This window comes from Magnolia sinica, chromosome 3, assembly GCF_029962835.1.
Source record: "Magnolia sinica isolate HGM2019 chromosome 3, MsV1, whole genome shotgun sequence".
Taxonomy (NCBI): Eukaryota; Viridiplantae; Streptophyta; class Magnoliopsida; order Magnoliales; family Magnoliaceae; genus Magnolia; species Magnolia sinica.
In genome coordinates, this window is record NC_080575.1 from 52,556,329 (window position 1) to 52,578,993 (window position 22,665).

The following is a 22,665-nucleotide window of genomic DNA, read 5'->3' on the forward strand; positions in this document are numbered from 1 at the left end:
TCCGTAGTAATATAGCCACGGTTTATATCCGTAGCTAAAGCCTCCCATAATTCGTAGCCTTTGCTCGTTTTTTTGGTAGTGACTGGATAGTAGCCATGCAAGATGAACTGAATCAATTTATAAGGAATGATGTATTGTATCTCGTTCCTAGACCTAATGATAAACACATTATTAGAACTAAATGGATCTTTAAAAATAAGTCTAATGAATTAGGAAATATTATAAGAAACAAGGCAGGACTGGTTGTACAAGGGTACACTCAGATAGAAGGCATTGATTATGACGAAACCTTTGCCTCAATAGATCAACTTGATCTATCAGATTATTTATATCCATTGCTTATTTTAAAAAGTACAAAATATATCAAATGGTGATTTACATGAGGAAGTATATGTAGAACAACCTAAGGGTTTTGAAGACCCTAAATACACTGATCATGTTTATAGCCTGAAAAAGGCATAAATGGTTTAAAACAAGCTCTCAGGGCATGGTATGAGAAGCTGACTAAGTTTTTACTAAGTCATAACTTTATAATGGGGAGTGTTGATAAGACATGTTTGTAAAGAAACATAATGATGACATACTCATAGTACAAATATATGTTGATGATATTATTTATGGTTCTACATGTTCTAACTTGACTACTGAGTTTGCAAAATTGATGAAGTCCAAGTTTGAAATGAACATGGCTAGAGAAGTAAACTACTTTTTAGGTCTACAAGTGAAACAACTTGAAGATTGGATTTTTATTTCATAAACCAAGTATGCTCTAAACTTGGTGAAGAAGTTTGGTTTTGAGAGTGGCAAAAAATTTGATACTCCTATGAGTACGACTCTTAAGCTCTCTAAGGATGCAATAGATAAAAGTGTAGATCCTAGGTTGTATCATAGTATGATTGGTAGCTTATTATATTTAACTGCGAGCAGACCTGATATAGAATTCAGCGTAGGTATCTGTGTTAGATATTAATCAGATCCTAAGGAATCTCACCTGATTGCTGTCAAGCGAATTATGAGATATGTCACAAGCTCAGCCAATCTTGGCCTTTTGTATCCATATGATACTAATCTTCAATTAGCTAGTTATACGGATGTTGACTGGACTGGTAATATAGATGATCGAAAGTCTACCAGCGGTGGATGTTTTAATGTCGGAAACTGTTTAGTTTCATGGCATAGCAAGAAACAGAGTTCTGTATCACTATCCACAGCTGAGGCTGAATATATTGCAGCCGAAAATGCATGCACTCAGCTAGTGTGGATGAAAAGAATGTTAAAGGTCACGCCCCAAATCTGGGGACGGACAGCTTCTGTGATGCCCCGAATCTGGCACTCGACTTCCATACACCAAGTCCTGAGCTCGGCGCACCACAAAGAAGATTTTTGACTAAATTATGTATATATATACACACATAATAATACCTGAGCATGAAGATCCATGATCAAAATACCAAGCAACACTCTCCATTATAAATCTTGATGGTTACAAGTATAATGCTTTACAAAAGGTACATAACGTCAACATTGCAAAATTGAAAAATAAATATAATGCATTGAGAAAGCTAAGTCTTCCAAGCTACTCCTGACTTGAAAAAAAAATGGAAAATAGGAAGCTTAGGCAAAAAGTCTAGTGAGTACACACATGTGTGTAGTGTGTCCTACATGCAAGCAAGATAAATATGCCATGAAGAAATCATGTATGGTGAAAGGTGTGTAGTACGTAAGGTATGATGTTAATGCAAATGCAATATATATGCATCATATCAATGCTCCGAGTCAATGCTACCAGCATCACCAAGTCATATTTTTATTTCTCCTATACCACAGCCATAATCGTATTACATGCATCCGTAATCATATCATCATCATTATATTGTCATACCATATCATAACTGTATATCTCAGGAAAACACCGCGGTCGACACGTATATCCGTAATCATACACCAAACACCAGTAATCGACCTCGTATACCCGCCCTGCGGTGGACTTCCACCAACTTTATATCATGGAAAACATAGTGATTGATACCCATGCACCAGACACTAGTAATTGACCTCGCATACCAGTAGTCAGTAGCGGACTTCCACCAAGCATGCCAGTAGCGGACTTCATTCGCGCTTCTCTTCGCCGGCGAGTCAGACCGGTCCCTGTTTATACCTCAGCCCTTAAGCAAGTTGGACCTACCTCTTCTCAACCTGACCTCATCAGTGGGAGTCAAATCCTTGACCCATGTATCCACTCAGCCCGACGATGAGGTATCCCTAGCTAGCATCGGGGTTTAGGGACTTTCAACCTAAGGGGCACATCATCCCCTACTATTTCCATACTTCCGATGTCCCGTTCATTTTCAGGGATAACCCAGTCATCATTATAGAAGTACATTTCATTGTCAAGATCCAACTCATGTTATACGTGTAAGTGCTATGGTCTCATTCTCCTTTGATTGTCAAATTTTATAGTGTCAAAACCACAATCTGTGTCTTGTGTAGCACATTGATATACATGTACAAGGACAATGCTTCTAGACAAGAACAAGATCTACTTCAAAGAAATGCAAGATCAAGTACATTGTTCTCTTCTATAAGCTTTAAAGCTCAATGTTTTAAAGCGACATCGAAAGACAAGTGAATTGTTCATACTCAAGACTCAAGTACTCCAAAATCAAGCTTCATTATGTGTCACGATATCAAGCGTCATGAACTTCAAAGATCGTCTATCATCTAAAGAAAAGAAGGTTCAATGTTCATATGTCATGTTCAAGGTATGAAAGACCTTAGATTGAACTTAGGGTAAGTCATTTCGGATACATAAGTCAATTGCTTATTTTATAAGTGTTTTGCTCTATTCTTAGACTAGTCCTGGACTCTGTTTGACTAGTCTTAGCAATGGCTCGACCAGTCCCAGGAATTCCTCGACCAGTCCTAAGATTGTTGCAAATTTTTAAAATTTTTTGTTGAGCTACGACCAGTCCTGGAGACTACTCGACTGGTCGTGTGAACAGTGCACGACTCGTTCACGACTAGTCCTACAGCTACGACTCAAACTACAGTGACTATTTCAGCACTGCACGACCAGTCGTGGATAGGTCACGACCAGTCCTGGAATGGTTTTATCCAATCGCACTCAAAATTTTAAATATCTGCTAGTTCTACGACCAGTCGTAGTGTCCACAGGACAAGTCAAAGGTGCGACTTCTGCACTTATAAATACGGCACGATTTTCAGAGTTTGATATCCAATTCAAGCTAAATCACACGATACTCTGAGAGATAAGTTAGTCATTTATTTAAGCTATATTGTGCTCATTTAATATTCTCTTTTAGTAGTTTTCTTTGCATTTGATTTTGAATTTCCACATTCCAATTATATTTAAAAGAGGAATTGAGGTATTCCCATTTCTTGGAATCAAAATCAAATCAAGCTAGCCAAAGTGCTTTAAACTCTAAAATCAGTTTAGAATCTAGAACCATTTCATAAGTGAGTATTGGACATTGAACTTCTATTCGAACTTCTACTTCGATTTGGTTCTTCCGGGCTGCAACAAAAGGAGAAATCCAGGTATTTTACATTTGTGTAAATCTTCTATTTTTTGGTTTCTTTTGAGATTTATCCAGAAAAATCTCATTGTTTTGGTTATCTGAGGAGATCTAGAAAACTCAGAGTGTGGGGTTTTTGAATTGTGTAAGCCCATTTGAAAGACACAATTGTGATGGTTTTAGGTGAACCTGGAAAAACCTATTTTGATAGCGAACGCTAATGTCCACTATTTGAGGATATTAAGAGTGGAGTAGCTATGTGGCTGTTGTTTAGCAGTTGGTGTACACACAGGCGAACCACTATAATTCTTTGTGTTTGGATGTGTGGTTTAATTTCTATATCTTTTATCATTCAATATTGTGGAATGTATTTGTGGATATGAATGTTGTAATCTTTTACATGTGAAGCATTATGGGGAATGTTGTAATAGCTTAGATTTCATTTCCTTGCTGTTTATTTATTCCTCTATATCAAGTTTGAGTTTTTGATATAAAGACCTTTCTAGGAATCAGGTTGTCCTGCCATAGACCTTGGTTTTTGGTGTAAGGTTGTCCTTAGAACAACATTTGTATCAATCTCTCAATACTCATACATTTGAGGTTGCTTTACATTTCAGTATTGTGAATTGATTATAGTGCTATCTTTCCTTTAATTTTTTAATTTCCGCTGTTATCATTTTAATTTGGCATATTTTTATTTACCCCCCCCCCCCCCCCCCTCTAGGACATATAGCTCGGCCTTTTCAAGTGGTATCAAAGCCAATAGCTCGTTTTAATTGTTATTACTTTTGGATTAATTTCCTGAGCTAATCGATTTAAGCTATATAAGATGTCAAAATTTGATAGTCTTTCAGTCACTTGGCCTCCACCATTTGATGGCTCCAACTATGCCTATTGGAAAGCCAAGATGAGAATTTTCTTAAAATTCATGGATGAGAGTGTGTGGCAAGCCACAGTAACTGAATGGACCCCTCGTACCACTAAAGTGACTAGTATCGATGGATCAAAATTTATGAGAGTAACACCTTATTTCTCATGGATCACTCTTCAGAAAAATGAGAGTAGTGCCAATGCAAAAGCACTAATGCAATCACTTACGCACTATCACCAGATGAATTCAAAAGATTATATCCTGTGATACTGCAAAGCAAGCTTGGGATATTTTAGAAATGACACACGAGGGTACATCAATTGTCAAGAAATCTAAAGTTTAAATCCTCACAACCAAATTTGAGGAAATACATATGGAAGAAAATGAAATGTTCATGGACTTTTATATAAGATTAAATGACATTGTGAACTCTATGTGGGGTCTTGGTGATAAAATCCCAGAAAGTAAAGTGTGTGCAAAGATACTACACTCACTACCTGAACGGTTCAACTCAAAGGTGACTGCAATCCAGGAACTTCGTGATACAGACAATATGAGGGTAGAAGAATTAGTTGGCTCTTTACAGACTTATGAGTTAACTTTTAAAGCTCCTAAATGTAAATCAGTCGCCCTTAAATCTTCTAAGTGTTTTTCTCAAGAAAATTGTAGTAATTCTGATTTAGAAAACTCTGAAGATGATATGGTCCTTTTAGCTAAAAAGTTTTACAAAATTTTCAAAAGTAAAAAGAGGGTTGATTTTCAAAAATCTAATGATAAGAAAAGATCCAAATCTAAAACCTGGAAATCTTTAAAAGATAGTCAATGTTACAGCTGCCAAGAATATGGGCATTTATCAAACAAGTGTCCTAATAAGGGCAAACCTAAAAAAAGAAAGGTATGTTGGCTACTTGGGTTGAATCTTTTGGCACTGAGGCCTCTTCTGAATCAAAAGATTCTGAAATCGAGTCGGGTAATGAAGTCAAAGCCCTTATGACTCTATCCAAGTTCACTTTTTCAAATCATGATGATTCAACTAGTGAAGAAAATCTGAATAGTGATCATGAACATGAAGAAGATTTCAAGACGCTTACAATGCCCTATACAAGGAAAGTTGTAAATTTGCTGTTAAACTAAAACTTCAAAAATAAATTTTTTTAAAACTTAAAGAAAACTTTGATTCTCTTATTTTAGAAAAATCTCACATTTTAGATTGTTTAAAAAAATTGAAATGCGATTTAGATTTCAAAACCTCCCTTATTGAAAATCTTAAATCTGAAAATAAAAAACTTAAACTTGAAGTCTCTTCACTTTTGAGTTTAAAGGATACATCGAGGTATGCCCAAGGTGATCCAAAGTTAGAAAAACTTTTGTCTGGATTAAGAAAATGTGGCGACCGATCTAGTTTGGGCTACGATAAAAATGTTCCTCCTAAACAGAAGTATACTCCTCTTAAGTTTGTGAAAGGAGAATCTTCAAACTCAAAAGGGAATAGTTCAAATCAAAATGTTTCTAAAAATTCTAAAACTTTTCAATCTTTAAAACCTAAATGCAACCATATCAACTATAAAAATCAGAACCGAAACCCCTTAGCTGAGAAAATAGTTGATTTACTTAAGGAGCTCTTAAAATCTAACTCAGTAGGTCATTCTTACAACAACTACAAATACAAGAAGACCAACTATACTCCTAAACCCAAAACAGTTATGAAATGGGTTCCTAGGGTTACTAGCTTAGTTGGCCACACCACTTTCAAAGCATTGAGCCATTCAAAGTGGTACCTAGACAGTGGATGCTCCAGGCACATGACTGGTGACAAAGGTCTGTTCACCACTCTTAAAGACATGACTAATGGTTCAGTTACATTTTGTGATGGTAGCAATTACAAGATTATTGGCCAAGGTACGGTTCAACTTTCTGACCTCCCTTTATTTGAGAATGTCTTATATGTAGAAGGTTTAAAACATAACTTATTAAACATTTCTCAAATATGCGATAAAAATCATAGTGTAAAATTTTCTAACCTAGGGTGTGAAATTTTAAATAAAAATAGTTCTGTAATATTAACTGGTCACATAACTTCTGAAAACTGCTACATTGCAAGTGATTCCAGCTCTTCTAATCAATCGTGTTACATGGTCCATACCGATGAAACCAATTTATGGCATAAATTTCTTGGACATGTACACTACCGCAATTTGTATAGATTAAGCAAAAGAGAACTGATAAGAGGTCTACCTAAACTACGGAATGTAGACAAAATATGTGGAGAATGCCAGATTGCCAAGCAAACTAGGAGTGCTCACAAAAAGGTGGACTCCAATGCCACATCTAAACCTCGCGAACTTCTCCATATGGATCTTATAGGACCAACTAGGACGAAGAGTCGAGGAGGTAAAAAATACATACTGGTAATCATGGATGATTTTACCAGATTCACTTGGGTAGCCTTCTTAAGAGATAAATCAGAAACAGTTGATGAAGTAAAAAGAATTCTCAAACGGATCCAAACTGAAAAATGTTCTCAAGTCAGTAAGATTCGTAGTGATCATGGATCAGAATTCGAGAATAGTAGTTTTTTGAAATTCAGTTGCGATCAAGGAATACTACATGAATTCTCTGCGCCTAAAACACCTCAACGAAATGGAATTGTTGAAAGAAAAAATAGAGTACTTCAAGAAATGGAAAATGTAATGTTGAATAGTATGAAGCTTCCTAAAAATCTTTGGGCTGAAGCCGTAAATACTACCTGCTATATAATCAACCGGGTTTATACAAGTAAGTCAAACAATAAAATGGCTTATAAAATGTGGTTTGATAAGAAGCCTACTATCAAATACTTTTGAGTTTTTGGCAGCAAGTGCTATATTTTACGTGACCATGAATATCTGGGTAAGTTTGACAACAAAAGTGATGAAGGGATCTTTTTAGGATATGCTTTGAACAGTCGAGCGTATCGAGTACTGAATAAGAGGACCAGTGCTATTTAAGAGTCCATCAATGTGGTCATTGACGATCACTTGAATACACCTGCCTCAAGTTTAGGTAATGATGAAGTTCTTCTAATTGACAAACCAGATACTTCATCAAGTCAAAATAACCCTGAACTGAAGATTGTTAAAGATCATCCAACCACTCAGATTCTTGGAAACCCTCTCACTGGTGTGTGCACTCGTAGACAACTAGAACATATATGTAATTACGTGTGCTTCACATCTCAGATCAAACCGGCAAACGTAAAAGAAGCTCTTACTGATGAAAACTGGATAGTTGCGATACAAGATGAGCTTAATCAATTTCTTAAAAATGATGTTTGGTACTTGGTTCCTAGACCTAAAGATAAACACATTATTGGAACTAAGTGGTTTTTCAAAAATAAGTCTGATGAACTTGGTAATATAATTTGAAACAAGGCTAGACTGGTTGTACAAGGGTACACTCAAATTAAAGACATCGATTATGATCAAACCTTTGCCCCAGTAGCTCGTCTTAAATCAATCAGACTCTTTATATCCATTGCTTGTTTTTAAAAGTTCAAAATTTATCAAATGGATGTAAAGAGTACCTTCTTGAATGGTGATTTGCATGAAGAAGTATATGTTTAACAACCAACGGGTTTTGAAGACCCTAAGAATGCTGATTATGTCTATCACTTAAAAAGGGCTCTTTACGGTTTAAAACAAGCTCCCAGGGCATGGTATGAAAAATTGACTAAGTTTCTACTAAGTCATAATTTTCTAATGGGAAGTATTGATAAGACTCTTTTCGTTAAGAAACATAACAATCATATCTTAATGGTGCAGATCTATGTTGATGATATTATTTATGGATCTACCTGTACTAACATGACTGTTGAGTTTGCAGATCTTATGAAATCTAAGTTCGAAATGAGCATGGTTGAGGAATTGAATTATTTCCTAGGGTTGCAAGTTAAACAGCAACTTGATGGTATTTTTATTTCTCAAACCATGCCCTGAACTTAGTTAAAAAGTTCAGATTTGAGAATGGGAAAAATTTTGATACTCCTATCAGTACTACATTAAGACTCTCAAAGGACTCTACAGGTAAAAGTGTGGATCCTAAATTATATTATAGTATGATTGACAGTTTACTTTATTTAACTGCAAGTAGACCTGATATTGCTTTTAGCATTGGAATTTGTGCTAGATATCAATCTGACCCTAAAGAGTCATATTTAACTGCTGTTAAGCAGATTATGCGATATGTCACAAGTTCAGCTAATCTAGGTCTTTGGTATCCACATAATACTACTGTTCAATTGGTTGGTTATACAGATGCTGATTGGGCTGGTAATATCGATGATAGAAAATCAACTAGTGTGGTTATTTCTATATTGGAAACTGTTTAGTATCTTGGTTTAGCAAGAAACAAAGTTCCGTATCGCTCTCAACTACTGAGGCTGAATACATCGCAGCTGGAAATGCATGTACTCAGCTTGTATGGATGAATAGAATGTTAAGCGATTACGGAATTGCACAGGATTCAATGGTTTTATATTGTGATAATTCCAGTGCAATTATTATATCTAAAAATCCAATCCGGCATTCATGAACCAAGCACATTGACATTAGATATCATTACATTCGTGAATTAGTGGAAGAAAAGATAATTTCATTGGAATACAATCTGACCGAGACTCAACTTGCTGATGTTTTCACTAAACCACTCGACAAAAGCAGGTTTAATAAATTAAAATTTGATCTTGGTATGTACAATTTGAATTGATTATTCATGCTTATATGTATCATAGTATATATATTTGTTAAATTATAATTTTAAATTTCAAATTTATGTGAAAAATGCATGTTTTTTTCTGTGCACGACCAGTCGAGGACGTACTCGACCAGTCGTGGCATGACCGGTTGAGGACATCCCTTGACTAGTCATGTAGTGCACTGGTGCTTTTATTTTGGGAAAAATCCTTTTTCCCTCATTTGCTCTGATTCTGAAGCTGACCCTAACTATCAGCCTTCTAATTTTGCTGAGAGGTTGCATTCTCTTGAGGAACAGGTGGCTCATATTCATATAACCCAAGATTCTCAATTTGCTTATATGCGCGAATATATGAGGTTTCTTAACAAAGGTTTACACCAAATTGATTCATCTATTCCTTCTCCCTCTTCTGGATCTAATTAAGTGTTTTTTCATATGGCCTGTTATAACTCTTATAATACTTTGCTTTCTTTTAGTTTGTGAGATTGACTTTGGATGAACTTGGTTTATGTTGGTTACTTTTATATGCACTTTATTTGCTTACATCTTGACTTGTTTGCTCCCTTATTCCTCTTTTGCTTCTTTTTCCACATCTTGATTTCTTCCTTTGTCATATTGTGACAAAAAGGGGGAGAAGTTTTGGCATGCCTAATATATGGATAATGTGGTGTTTGTGATATATATATTAGTACATTGGCATGGATTGAGGATATGTAGTTTTTTATTTGTAAAAGGGGGAGGAGTTAAGGGGGAGTAGTGTTGATGCAAGTTGATGATAACTGGTGTATGATTCTTTAACCAGGCTGTAACTGGTTTCTTTTGATAACTAGTTCATGATTCTTTATGTATAATGGTTATGTTTATTGTGTAGTGTGTTTTGTCACAAATTTGACAAAGGGGGAGATTGTAAGTGATATGGTCTCATGCTCCTTTGATTGTCAAATTTTGTAGTGTGAAAACCACAATTTGTCTTGTGTAGCACATTGATATTCATGTACAAGGACAATGCTTCTAGACAAGAACAAGATCTACTTCAAAGAAATGTAAGATCAAGTACATTGTTCTCTTCTGTAAGCTTTAAAGCTCAATGTTTTAAAGCGACATCGAAAGACAAGTGAACTGTTCATACTCAAGACTCAAGATGAAGTATAACTCAAGTACTATGAAATCAAGCTTCAAAAGATCACAAGTTCAAGCTTCATTATGTGCCGTGATAACAAGCTTCATGAACTTCAAAGATCGTCTATCATCTGAAGAAAAGAAGTTTCAATGTCCATACGTCATGTTCAAGGTATGAAAGACCTTAGATTGACCTTAGGGTAGGTCATTTCGGATACATAAGTCAATTGCTTATTTTATAAGTATTTTGATTTGTTCTTTGACTAGTCTGTACTCTGTTCGACTAGTCCTAACACTGGCTTGACCAGTCCAAGAAATTCCTCGACCAGTCCTAAGATTGTTGCAAAATTTTAGAATTTTTTGTTGAGCCATGACCACTCCTGGAGACTACTCGACTGGTCATGTGAACAGTGCACGACTCGTTCACGACCAGTCATGGAGGTCCCTCGACCGGTCGTAGATGGCCTACAACCAGTCGTGGAATGGTTTTATCCGATCGCGCTCAAAATTTTAAATATTTGTTGGTCCTACCACCAGTCGTAATGTCCACTGGACCAGTCGAAGGTGCGACTTCTACACTTATAAATATAGCACAATTTTCAGAGTTTGATATCCAATTCAAGCTAAATTAACACAATACTCTGAGAGATAAGTTGGTCATTTATTTAAGCTATATTGTGCTCATTTAATATTCTCTTTTAGTAGCTTTCTTTGCATTTGATTTTGAATTTCTGCATTCCAATTATATTTGAAAGAGGAATTGAGGTATTCCCATTTCTTGGAATCAAAATCAAATCAAGCTAGCCCAAGGTGCTTTAAACTCTAAAATTAATTTAGAATCTAGAACCATTTCATAAGTGAGTATTGGACATTGAACTTCTATACGAACTTCTACTCTGATTTGGTTCTTCCGGGATGTAACAAAAGGAGAAATCCAGGTATTTTACATTTGTGTAAATCTTCTGTTTTTGGTTTCTTTTGAGATTGAGCCAGAAAAATCTCATTGTTTTGGTTATCTAAGGAGATCTAGAAAACTCAGAGTGTGGGATTTTTGAATTGTGTAAGCCCATTTGAAAGATACAATTGTGAGGGTTTTAGGTGAACCTGGAAAAACCTATTTTGATAGTGAGCGATAATATCCACTATGTGAGGATATTAGGAGTGGAGTAGTGTGTGGCTGTTGTTTAGCAGTTAGTGTACACACAGGCGAACCACTATAATTCTGTGTTTGGATGTGTGGCTTAATTTCTATATCTTTTATCATTCAATATTGTGGAATGTATTTGTGGATGTGAATGTTGTAATCTTTTACATTTGAAGCATTATGGGGAATTTTGTAATAGCTTAGATTTCATTTCCTTGCTGTTTATTTATTTATTTATTCCTCTATATCAAGTTTGAGTTTTTGATACAAAGACCTTTCTAGGAATTAGGTTGTCCTACCATAAACCTTGGTTTTTGGTGTAAGGTTGTCCTTAGAACAACATTTGTATCAATCTCTCAATACTCATACATTTGAGGTTGCTTTACATTTCAGTATTGTGAATTGATTATAGTGCTATCTTTCCTTCAATTTTTTAATTTCCGCTGTTATCATTTTAATTTGGCATAGTCCTATTCACCCCCCCCCCCCCTCCCTCTCTAGAACATATAGCTTAACCTTTTCAATATGGCACGACTGTGGTATTTTGATCATTATGCATGAATTCAAGAAATTATGATAAGGCATACGTTTAAGTGCATGTGATATGCATATAATGCCATGAGTTTAGGGTTTGCTTAACCTTTAAGCCAAAAATGACATATAATCATCATATGCCACTATAAACTATATCAATCCATGGCCATGTGACTAAACTGAAGAGGACATATCTTACACATGAACAAATGTATTGAAGTACACTTGCACATACCATCATTCCATGGTGCATGAGTATGACAAATATCAACATGGTTAAGTAGATGAATTTATATGCTAGAGAGTGGAACAACATTAATCAAGATATTAAATCACATGCTTCTATTAACCATAATCACTAACATCACTAATATCATCCATAGCTATCATAATCATGAGCATTGTATTCAGAGTTACACCATATCCTTCGTAAGATAGATATTCCATTAGCGGCTTTGGCCCGACATGATTTTCTTCTATTGGGACTACATGGTTATACCCTAACTGGGCCTTATGGTTAATGAGTGGTGGTGACGCAAAGTACATGCACTAAGTTGTTATGAGATGAAAGGCATAATCATAACATATAGTAAATGAGCCATAGGATAAATGGTGTTGGTGAAACTTATATAATGTAGAGGGCTTCACCTTCAAGTGCGTTGTTAGTAGGTTGGATTTATAAATAAATTATCGTAGTAGTTTTACAATGGTTTGGAAGGCACAGGTAAACCTCATAAGATACAGTGAGCCCTAAGTTGAATGACTTGGGTACATAATATACACATAAGAGTTAGTCACAGTTGGATGACATGGATTTGTCTCATACAACGTAGTGGGTCCTACTTCCAAGTGGTACTATAAGCAAATGGGTCCACACACAAACGTTACTGTGGGTCCCAACTAGTAGACAGTATAGGTAACTCATATATATTAAGGTGGTACAATGAAGAATAGTTCAGATGCACAAGGCACACGTCAGCGGGCTCCATGATCGAATTGTTTGGTTAGCAAAACAATTGAACAGTGCAGATAAAATACATACATTGAGTGGGTTCACAAGTGTTCGAAAGTTATACGTTCAATTAACAGTAACTCATATCGTCTGACTTATTTAGGAATTGGATCTAGGTCATTTTAGAATCATGTTCTAGAATTAGTTAGCCTAATGGATAAATGGTGAAATATGCAATACTTACATCAAGGTAGGGTCCAAAATCAATCTAACACACATCCTAAGTCCACATATTCAAGAGGTTATACCATTAGCATGGTCCACATACTCTACTTGCTATAATAAAGGATTTAAAGTCACATGGTTACTTATTTTTACTACATCATAACTCATACATCTATGGGCAGCCACTTTATTAAGCTCCCACATAGTCAGGTTGTCGATGTCATAATTTCACTTAGTTGAGTGGACATACAATTGGTATCATGGTCTAATAACCGCATCTCAAAGTATCCAAGGCACAATCAAAAGCATGCCCACCATACCTGGTCACACTATGTTACATTAACTCTTAAATTATGACTGCTCAATACTTCATACGGAGAATGACTCAGATTCAATGTTACATAATCAAGAGGCCAAGAACTAGCTTCCATCACATTAGATATAGTTTAGTGGTCCCCGCATCTGCCTCACCTATGAGCATAATGTAAGGGTTATAATTATGTCGCATGACACCGAATTGAAGGCCACTCCATTATCAAGTTGTATAATCCAACCTATATCATAACTCTCATGACTAAGAAAATCTACACGTACAACCCGATTGTTCATGGTTTAGGTGACTAAGGCTATGCCCATGAGCATGTGGTCATGTCATTGGGTGGTCACCAATGCCACATGATTTCATGTAGTTGGTTAGCCTTGTTGCATTTCGCAATCATATGATTAGATGACTACATATACTCTACAATTGCATATGATTAGGTGGCCATACATATGTCACATGCCCACATGATTAAGGAGACAAACACATACATCACATCCTCACACCACTAGAGTCTACATATTTGTTATAATTGAACATATTTATGGGTTTAAACACATGTCATATGATCTTACTACGTAGATCCGCTCTCTAACCAAAGTGCCGAGCAGTGAAGGGCTGTGCACTCATTATATAATTAGGTAATCTAGGGCAGCAACACAATACAACCTATATCACATGCCAAGTGGTAAAGGACTATACACGTAACACAATTTCACATGATTCAAGATAGCATACATTTAACATATGGAAATCACAAACTCTTGTTGATGAGGGCTAATGGTTGGCCCAAACAAGGCTACCATTGATGGGCCCACATGACATTCACTCAAAATGGGCCTTAACATTCTTAGGCTCACGCATCAATGGAATTTACAATGGGTTCTATGTGGTGGAGCTCATGGGGCTTTCCCATGAGCTTAAGTTGTGTGTGACCCACTTAAGACTTAGGTCTGCCTTGATTTTAGTCCAAATCCTAAAATGATATAAGGAAGTGGATGGTCCACATGGATTAAATAGATACACCATGGTGTTCTTAGGTTGGATTCAATGGTTAGGCATTAATTCTCAAAGCCTTCTATTGTATGGTCCATTTCAGGTCAGATTGACTGATCTTTGGGACAATGGCCTAAAGGGGACCCGGTACATGGGCTGAATGGGTTGAAAATCTAATACATCATTAGGATGGCCCATAACAAAATTTCAGTGATGAGAGTTTAATTTGCATTATTTCAGAATGTACAATTGTCTAATCATTGGATGGGCCTGATTCTTAGTAACATACCATCAGAAGGGTTGATGAAATAGATAAACAGTGAGGATCTTAAATATACATTATGTCATAGCCATGGTGGATTAAGTGGCATAACACCTACATCAAAATGGACCATACCACACAAAGTTGAGAGGGTTGCCCTCTATTAAATATTCATAATCATTTGTTGGGCCCACGAGATGTGGTTCATAAATCCAGCCCATCCATTATGTGTGTCCCACTTATTTAAGGGTTTAAACCAAGTTTCAGATGCATCAAAATTTTAAGTGGACCTCGGCAAGTGTTTTTATATGTTCAAGCTTCGAGTTATATAAACGGTTTAAGGAGATCAAAGTTACATGGGTACCAAAGTGATGTATTTATTATATCTACATTGTTTATCTATAATTAGAGATTATTTTAGAGAATTATCCAAAAATAAATCATAACCAAAGATTATCTTGACCTCACCACAAATAGCACTGAAGATAATGATTTCGCCATTAAACAATTCACAGAGCCCAGCATAACGTTTATTTTCCATCTAATCTGTTCATAAGGTCACAAAAACCTGATTTAAGAGGAAAAACAATTTTCATATTGATCCAAAACTTCTATGACCCAAAAAGGGTTTCAACGGTAAATGTTCAATCCTTTGCTACTCTTTGTAGTGTGGACCACCTAATTGTTAGATCTATCTTATTTTTCTTCTCAGGCCTTAAGACAACTCGCCAAATGGATGGACGGTTTGGATATAAGACATACCTCATGAACAGAATAAACCCACAAATCTTACTGATAGCTTCAAAATTTATTAATTATTATTATTTTTTATTGGTGTGGGCTACCTGAGTTCCGTGTACGGCTGATTTTTGGGGGTGACCCATTTTTAAAGGGGACCCATCAAATGTTCAGTTTAGATGGTCAACATGCATCATGGTGGGGCCTGTGGTGGGCCCCACCGTCCCTGCCAAATGCAAGAAGCAGGATGCTGCTTGCAAGCAACGTCCTCTAGACACTGATAGCAAGTAGCATCCAACACTTGTTGGTTAATTTTTTTATTTCTTTTTAAATCTGTTGTTTTTCCTAGGTGGGATCCACATCAAGATAATCTAACCCATTTGTTGTATTCTCTGGCTCGTCACAGATCAAACGAGTCTATATGTTTTGGTGTATAAAAACATCACAGTGGACCCTAATAGTTTAACACTATTAAAATAGTCTTTTTGATGGTGTGTCCTACCAGAGATTTGAATCGGCTTCAATTTTATGCTCAACATCTAAAATGATCTGGAAAATAGGATGAACGGTGTGGATTAGATACTTACACCATGTCGGGGCTTGTTGTCGGCCCCACACTCCTCCCTTTAATCAAGCAGCTGGGACGCTGCATGCTGCAGCGTCCTCTGGACGCTGACAGAAGCAGCGTCTCTCCCTCTTCTCTTTGTATTTTTTTCTTATTTATATGGTATTGTGTGCACGTGTGTGCATGGGTGTGTGTGGCCAGCCCAATGGGCCACACTTTGGATGGTTTGGATGGCATAAAAACATTACAATGGGCCCACTATCAATAGGTCCACATGAGGTCTATAAAATTTAATTTTATGTCTTCTTCTATGCATCCACACCATTAATCATATCATTATCATCAACACCATCTCTACCATACATAAACAAAAAGAAAACAAAATAAGAATGAGTGAGGAGGGTGTACTCACCTTGATGGATTAGATGGATGGTTGAGATGGATGGAAGGGATAAGATTGATGGCCCACCAAGATCACTCCTCTCTCTCTCTCTCTACTTATGTAGAAAAATGGTGAAATGCTAAGGGATAAAGGACTATTTGTAGAGAAATTGTTAAAATGTGGTTAGATTCAATTAATGTGATCTTGGTTAGCTTATACTAGGATTATGACAAGTAATTCATGATTTGTAGTTAATGGTGGATTAAAGGGACATGGGATGGCATGGTGTGATGATGTTATGCATACGGTATGGTATGAAGAAGAGTTGACCTTGCATGCACATGAGAGAGGGGAGGTATGGGTGTGTGACATTACACACTTGTGTGGCATGTGTTGTGCACATGTGTGGAATGCAGTACATGGCGCCATGTGCACATCATACACTAACGATTCTTCACGGTGTATCTCACTAACAGAGCATCGTACAGACGCATGGGTGGTACCTACGCGATCGCGGTGATAGGGTAGTCGATATGAAATCGGTTTCGAAGCCTTGGGTTTCCGACTAGTTGGGTGTCTAGTATGCACGGCTAGTCTAGGTTCGGCCAAGGGCATCGATCATCGTGTACATAAGCATAGAGAATGGTACAGAATGGACGGGTTCTTACATTAAATTACAAGGATTTGCACAAGATACTATGGTACTGTATTGACATTAGATATCATTACATTCGTGAATTAGTGGAAGATAAAATTATTTCATTAGATTATGTTCAAACTGAAAATCAACTTGTGGACGTTTTCATTAAACCAGTTGACAGAAATAGGTTCTTTAAATTAAAACTGGATATTGGTTTGTGTAATTTGATATGAGATTATTATGTCTGTTTGTACTATATTTTGTATATATTTATTTTTACAAATTTTTGAATTTAAAAAAATAATAAAATTAAGAATTTTTGAGTCTGCATGACCAGTCGAGTACACACTCGACCAGTCGTGGCATGACCGGTCAAGTATGTACTCGACCAGTTGAGATGCGCTTGTATGGTGCTTTTATTGTGAGAAAAATAACTTGTTCTTCACTTTCTTCATCTTCTCCAACAGCCCCTTCTCCGACTGGTTGAACCCACTTCCAAATATAACTTGGTTAGTGCGTCATTTTCATTTTTCTTTCGGATTTAGGTTCCTTGCATCTCTATTTGCTTGATTCTAAAGTTTATTTCAAGTTTTCTAGTGGTTTACTTGCTTTTTTTTAAAGATAAAATCTGATTTGTGTGAAACCCTTAAATCGTTCTTGCATTCTATTTTTACTTCTTGCAATGGAAGGTAGAACTAAGAAGAAAACTACTCGTGGTCCTTCTTCTTCCTGTTCCACACCTATTGCAGTGTGTACTCTTCGACCACTCAAAGAGGACCCGGAATATGTGTTGGATAATCATCTCCGCAACATCATTATTGAACGAACCGTTAATTCCAATCATTTGGTTCAGTTCAATATCATTCCCCTCCTTGAGGCTGTAAGATGGGATAACATGTTGAATTAGGGTGGACCCGTATATCGGTCCATTGCACAAGCCATGTATACATGTATTAGTGATGTTTCTATTGAAAATTTATGTAAGTGCTATGGTCTCATGCTCCTTTGATTGTCAAATTTTGTTGTGCCAAAACCTCTATCTGTGTCTTGTGTTTGTCTGTTGATATATATATATATATATATATATATATATATATATATATATATATATATATATATGATCAAGACACTGCATCACAATGGTTCAAGACATGTACGGTGCTCTGCTTTAAGAAATGTAAAGTCATGTACTTTAAGCATCAATGTTTAGAGCTACATTTTAAGACACAAGTACATTTCAAGACTCAAGTACAACTTAAGATGAAGTTTAAGTTCAAGCTTTCGAAGATTTCAAAATCAAGCTACATCAAGATAGAGATCTTAAGCTTCATAAGGTTTAAAGGTCAACCTACATCTGAAAGGATGAAGTTCAATGTTGATACTTCATGTCCCAGGTATGATTGACCTTACGGTAGGTCGTTTCGGATACATAATTCAAACTGTACGTTTATATATGTATTTAGTCTATTCTAAGACTAGTCCTGGACCTTGTTCGACTAGTCCTATCACTGGTTCAACCAGTCCCAGAAATTCCACGACCAGTCCTAAGTTGTTGAAGATTTTAAAAAAAAATTGGTTACTCTACACCAGTCCTGGAGACTGTTCGACCGGTGGTAGGGAGGTCACGACTCGACCTTTGACCAATCCTAGAACTACGACTCAAACTCTAGCAACCAAACCTGGTTGTCTACGACTAGTCCTGGGTCAGATACGACCGGTCGTAGGTGGTCCACGACTAGTCGTAGACTCCCTAAGACCAGTCGTAGAACAGTTTTTAAGATCGCACTCAAAAATTTCAAAATGTCGTTGGTTCTACGACCAATCGAAGGGTTCCTAAGACCAGTCGTAGACGTGATCTTTTTATCTATAAATTGAACACGAATTTCAGAGCTTTTCATCGATTAATTTTAAAAAAATTCAAGCCTCCACTCTGAGATAAGTTTGTTCATTTTTAGCTACGCTGTGCATATTTAATATTCTTTTTGTTAGGTTTTCTTATTTGATTTTATTCCTATATTCCAATCTTATTTGAAAAGAGGAATTGTTGTATTCCTTCTTCTTGGAATCAAAATCAAATAGAGCTACGCCCATTTGATTTAATTTAAAATCAATTAGAACTTAGAACCATTGTAAAGTGAGTATTGGACATTAAACGTTGATTCGAACAACTACTCCGACTGGTTCTATCGGGCTACTACAAAAAGAAAAAATCCAGGTATTTTACTTTTATGTAATTTACATTCTTTTGGTTTCTTTTGAGATTAAGCCAGAAAAATCTCATTGTGTTGGTTATCTGAGAAGGGCCAGAAAACTTAGAAAGTGTGGGTTTTTGAATTGTGTAAGCCCAAGTTAAAAAGATGCAATTGTGAAGGTTTTAGGTGAACCTGTGAAACCTATTTTGATAGTGAATGCTAATATCCCCTGTGTGAGGATATTAGGAGTGGAGTAGTTGTGTGGCTATTGTTTAACAGTTAGTGAACACATAGGTGATCTACTATAATTCCTTGTGTTTTGTGGTTTGAGTGTTTATTTAAATTCCTATCTTTTATCATTCAAGTTTGTGGAATGTATGTGTGGACGTGAATGTTGTAATATTTGCATTTCAAGGAAAGTGGGGAATGTTGTAATAATTTAGATTTAAATTCTTGCAATTCATCTCAATTTCTTACTATTTATTTATTCCTTTTCGGTTTGAGTTTTTGATTCAAAGAACGTTCTAGAAATAAGGTTGTCCTGCCATAAGCCCTTGGTTTTTATGGTGTAAGGTTGTCCTTAGAACTGCATTTGTTTCAATCTCTCAATACTTGATTATTGAGGCTACTTTCCATTTAAGCATTGTAAATTGATTTCTTTTATTTGGCTATCACATTATTTAATTCTGCTGTCATTATTTTAAATTTGGCATAGACCTATTCACCCTCCCCCCCCCCCTCTAGGACATTTAGCTTGGCCTTTTCAAGAGGTATCAAAGCCTATTTGCTCGTTTTTAAATTCTTTATTTTTGGATTCATTTTCTGAGCTAACGATCTAAGCTATATTTAAGATGTTAAATTTTGATAGCCTTTCAGTCACTAGGCCTCCACATTTGATGGCTCCAACTATGCCTATTGGAAAGCCAGGATGAGGATTTTCCTCAAATCAATAAATGAGAGCGTGTAGCAAGCCACAGTGACTGAATGGACCCCTCCTACCATGGAATAACTGGTGTCGATGGTTCAAAATCAATAAAAATTTCACCTTATTTCTCTTGGACCACACTTCAGAAAAGTGGGAGTAGTGCCAATGCAAAAGCACTAAACGCAATCACTTGCGCACTATCACTGGATGAATGCAAAAGAAGTATATCCTGCGATACTGCAAAGTAAGCTTGGGATATATTAGAAATGACACACGAGGGTACATCAATTGTAAAAAAATCTAAAGTCCAATTCCTCACAACCAAATTTGAAGAAATTCATATGGAGGAAAATGAAATGTTTATGGACTTTTATACAAGATTAAATGACATTGTAAACTCTATGTGGGGTCTTGGCGACAAAATCCCAGAAAGTAAAGTATGTAAAAAGATACTACGCTCACTTCCTGAATGGTTCAACTCTAAGGTAACCACGATCCAGGAACTTTGTGATATGGACAATATGAGGGTAGAAGAATTAGTTGGTTCTTTACAAACCTATGAGTTAAACTTTAAAACTCCTAAAGGTAAATCTATCTCTCTTAAATCTTCTAAAGGTATTTCTCAAGAAAACTCTGATTTAGAAAATTCTGAAGATGATATGGCTCTTTTAGCAAAAAAGTTTTACAAGATTTTCAAAAGTAAAAAGAGGGTAGACTTTCAAAAATCAAATGATAAGAGAAGATCTAAATTTAAAAATAAAACCTAGAAATCTTTGAAAGATAGTCAATGTTATAACTGCCAAGAATATGGGCATTTAGCAAACAAATGTCCTAAAAAGGACAAATCTAAAAAGAAAGGAATGTTGGCTACTTGGGATGAATCTTCTGGCACTGAAGCTTCGTCTGAATCAGAAGATTCTGAAATTGAGTCGGGCAATGAAGTTAAAGCCCTTATGACTCTAGCCAGGTTTACTTTTTCAGATCATGATGATTTAACTAGTGAAGAAAATCTGAATAGTGATCATGAAAATGAAGAAGATCTTCAAGATGCTTACAATGCCCTATACAAGGAAAGTTGTAAAATTGTCGTAAAACTAAAACTTCAAAAAGAAAAGTTTTTAAAACTCAAAGAAAATTTTGATTCACTTGTTTTAGAAAAATCTCTTATTTCAGATTGTTTTGAAAAGACAAAAAGTAATTTAGAATTCAAAACCTCCCAGATTGAAAATCTTAAATCTAAAAATGATAAACTTAAGCTTGAAAACTTTTCACTTTTGAGTTTAAAGGATACATGGAGGTATGCCCATGGAGATCCAAAGTTTGAAAAACTTTTATCCAGATCTAGAAAATGTGGCGATAGATCCGGGTTGGGCTATGATAAGAATAGACCTTTTAAACAAAAGAATACACCTCTTAAGTTTGTAAGAGGAGAAACCTCAAACTCAAAAGGGAAAAGTATTAATTAAAGTTTTTCAAAAAATGTTAAATCTTCTCAAAAACCTAAAAGCAACTATGTCAACTATAAAAATCAGAACCAAAACCCTTTAGCCGAAAGAATAGTTGATTTGCTTAAGGAGCTCTTAAAATCTAACTCAGTGGGTCATTCTTACAATTACAAAAAAAAAAAAGACCAACTATACTCCTAAACCCAAAATAGTTATGAAATGGGTTCCTAAGGTTACTGTAACGCCCTGAAATTCGGGGGTCGAGCATAACTCAGCTCCCGAGTTCCAAAACATCACTTATGTAACATATTTAATGATGGATGTATGTTGTCTGTAAGAGTACATAAAACATGGAATAGATTAAGCCAAACTGCAACATGATTCAGGGATAAGTGAAGAACGCAAGCGGAAGACTTATAGAAATATAGGTGTACATGTGCAAATCCCTGAAATACATATACATACCATGTCATACTAACAAGTGTTACTATCAAAATTACAAGCATTAAATGACATCATCTATTCCTAAAAAGAAATCCCAGAATCCCACGCATCAGAACAAGGCTCACTAGAACCTGCCTGAAAACTGCATGAAAGAAAATGCAGCCTCATCATCCTCGAACTCCGGCTCTGCCTCAGGGGTCGCATCAATATCTGCATCTAAGACAGAGTCTGGTGGGTGTTTAAACACCGTCCCAGAACGTGGGAGTGAGTGATCAACTCGGTGGAACAATAAAGCAAAGATTAACATGTTATCAATTCAATCAAGCAGTAATGATAAAGCAGAATAATCAAACATGTCCTAAGTACTCTTGTTAGTGCAAGAATGAATGTAGAATGATGCGTGCCCTCGCGCGTACACCCTCAGCATCTTCATCTTACGTTACGCATGACATCACCTCAAAGTGCGCTACCTCTTCCAGGCACATGCAAATGCGGTGCATGAACATGATTAACAAATTGTTATTAGTCCTTTTCATACAGCAGGATTGGGAGCTAAGGTACCTTCCTCATAACAATTTCCAAATAGTGATCCATTCTAGGGTCATCAGTCCTAGATCATCACATATGATCATATAGTTTTAG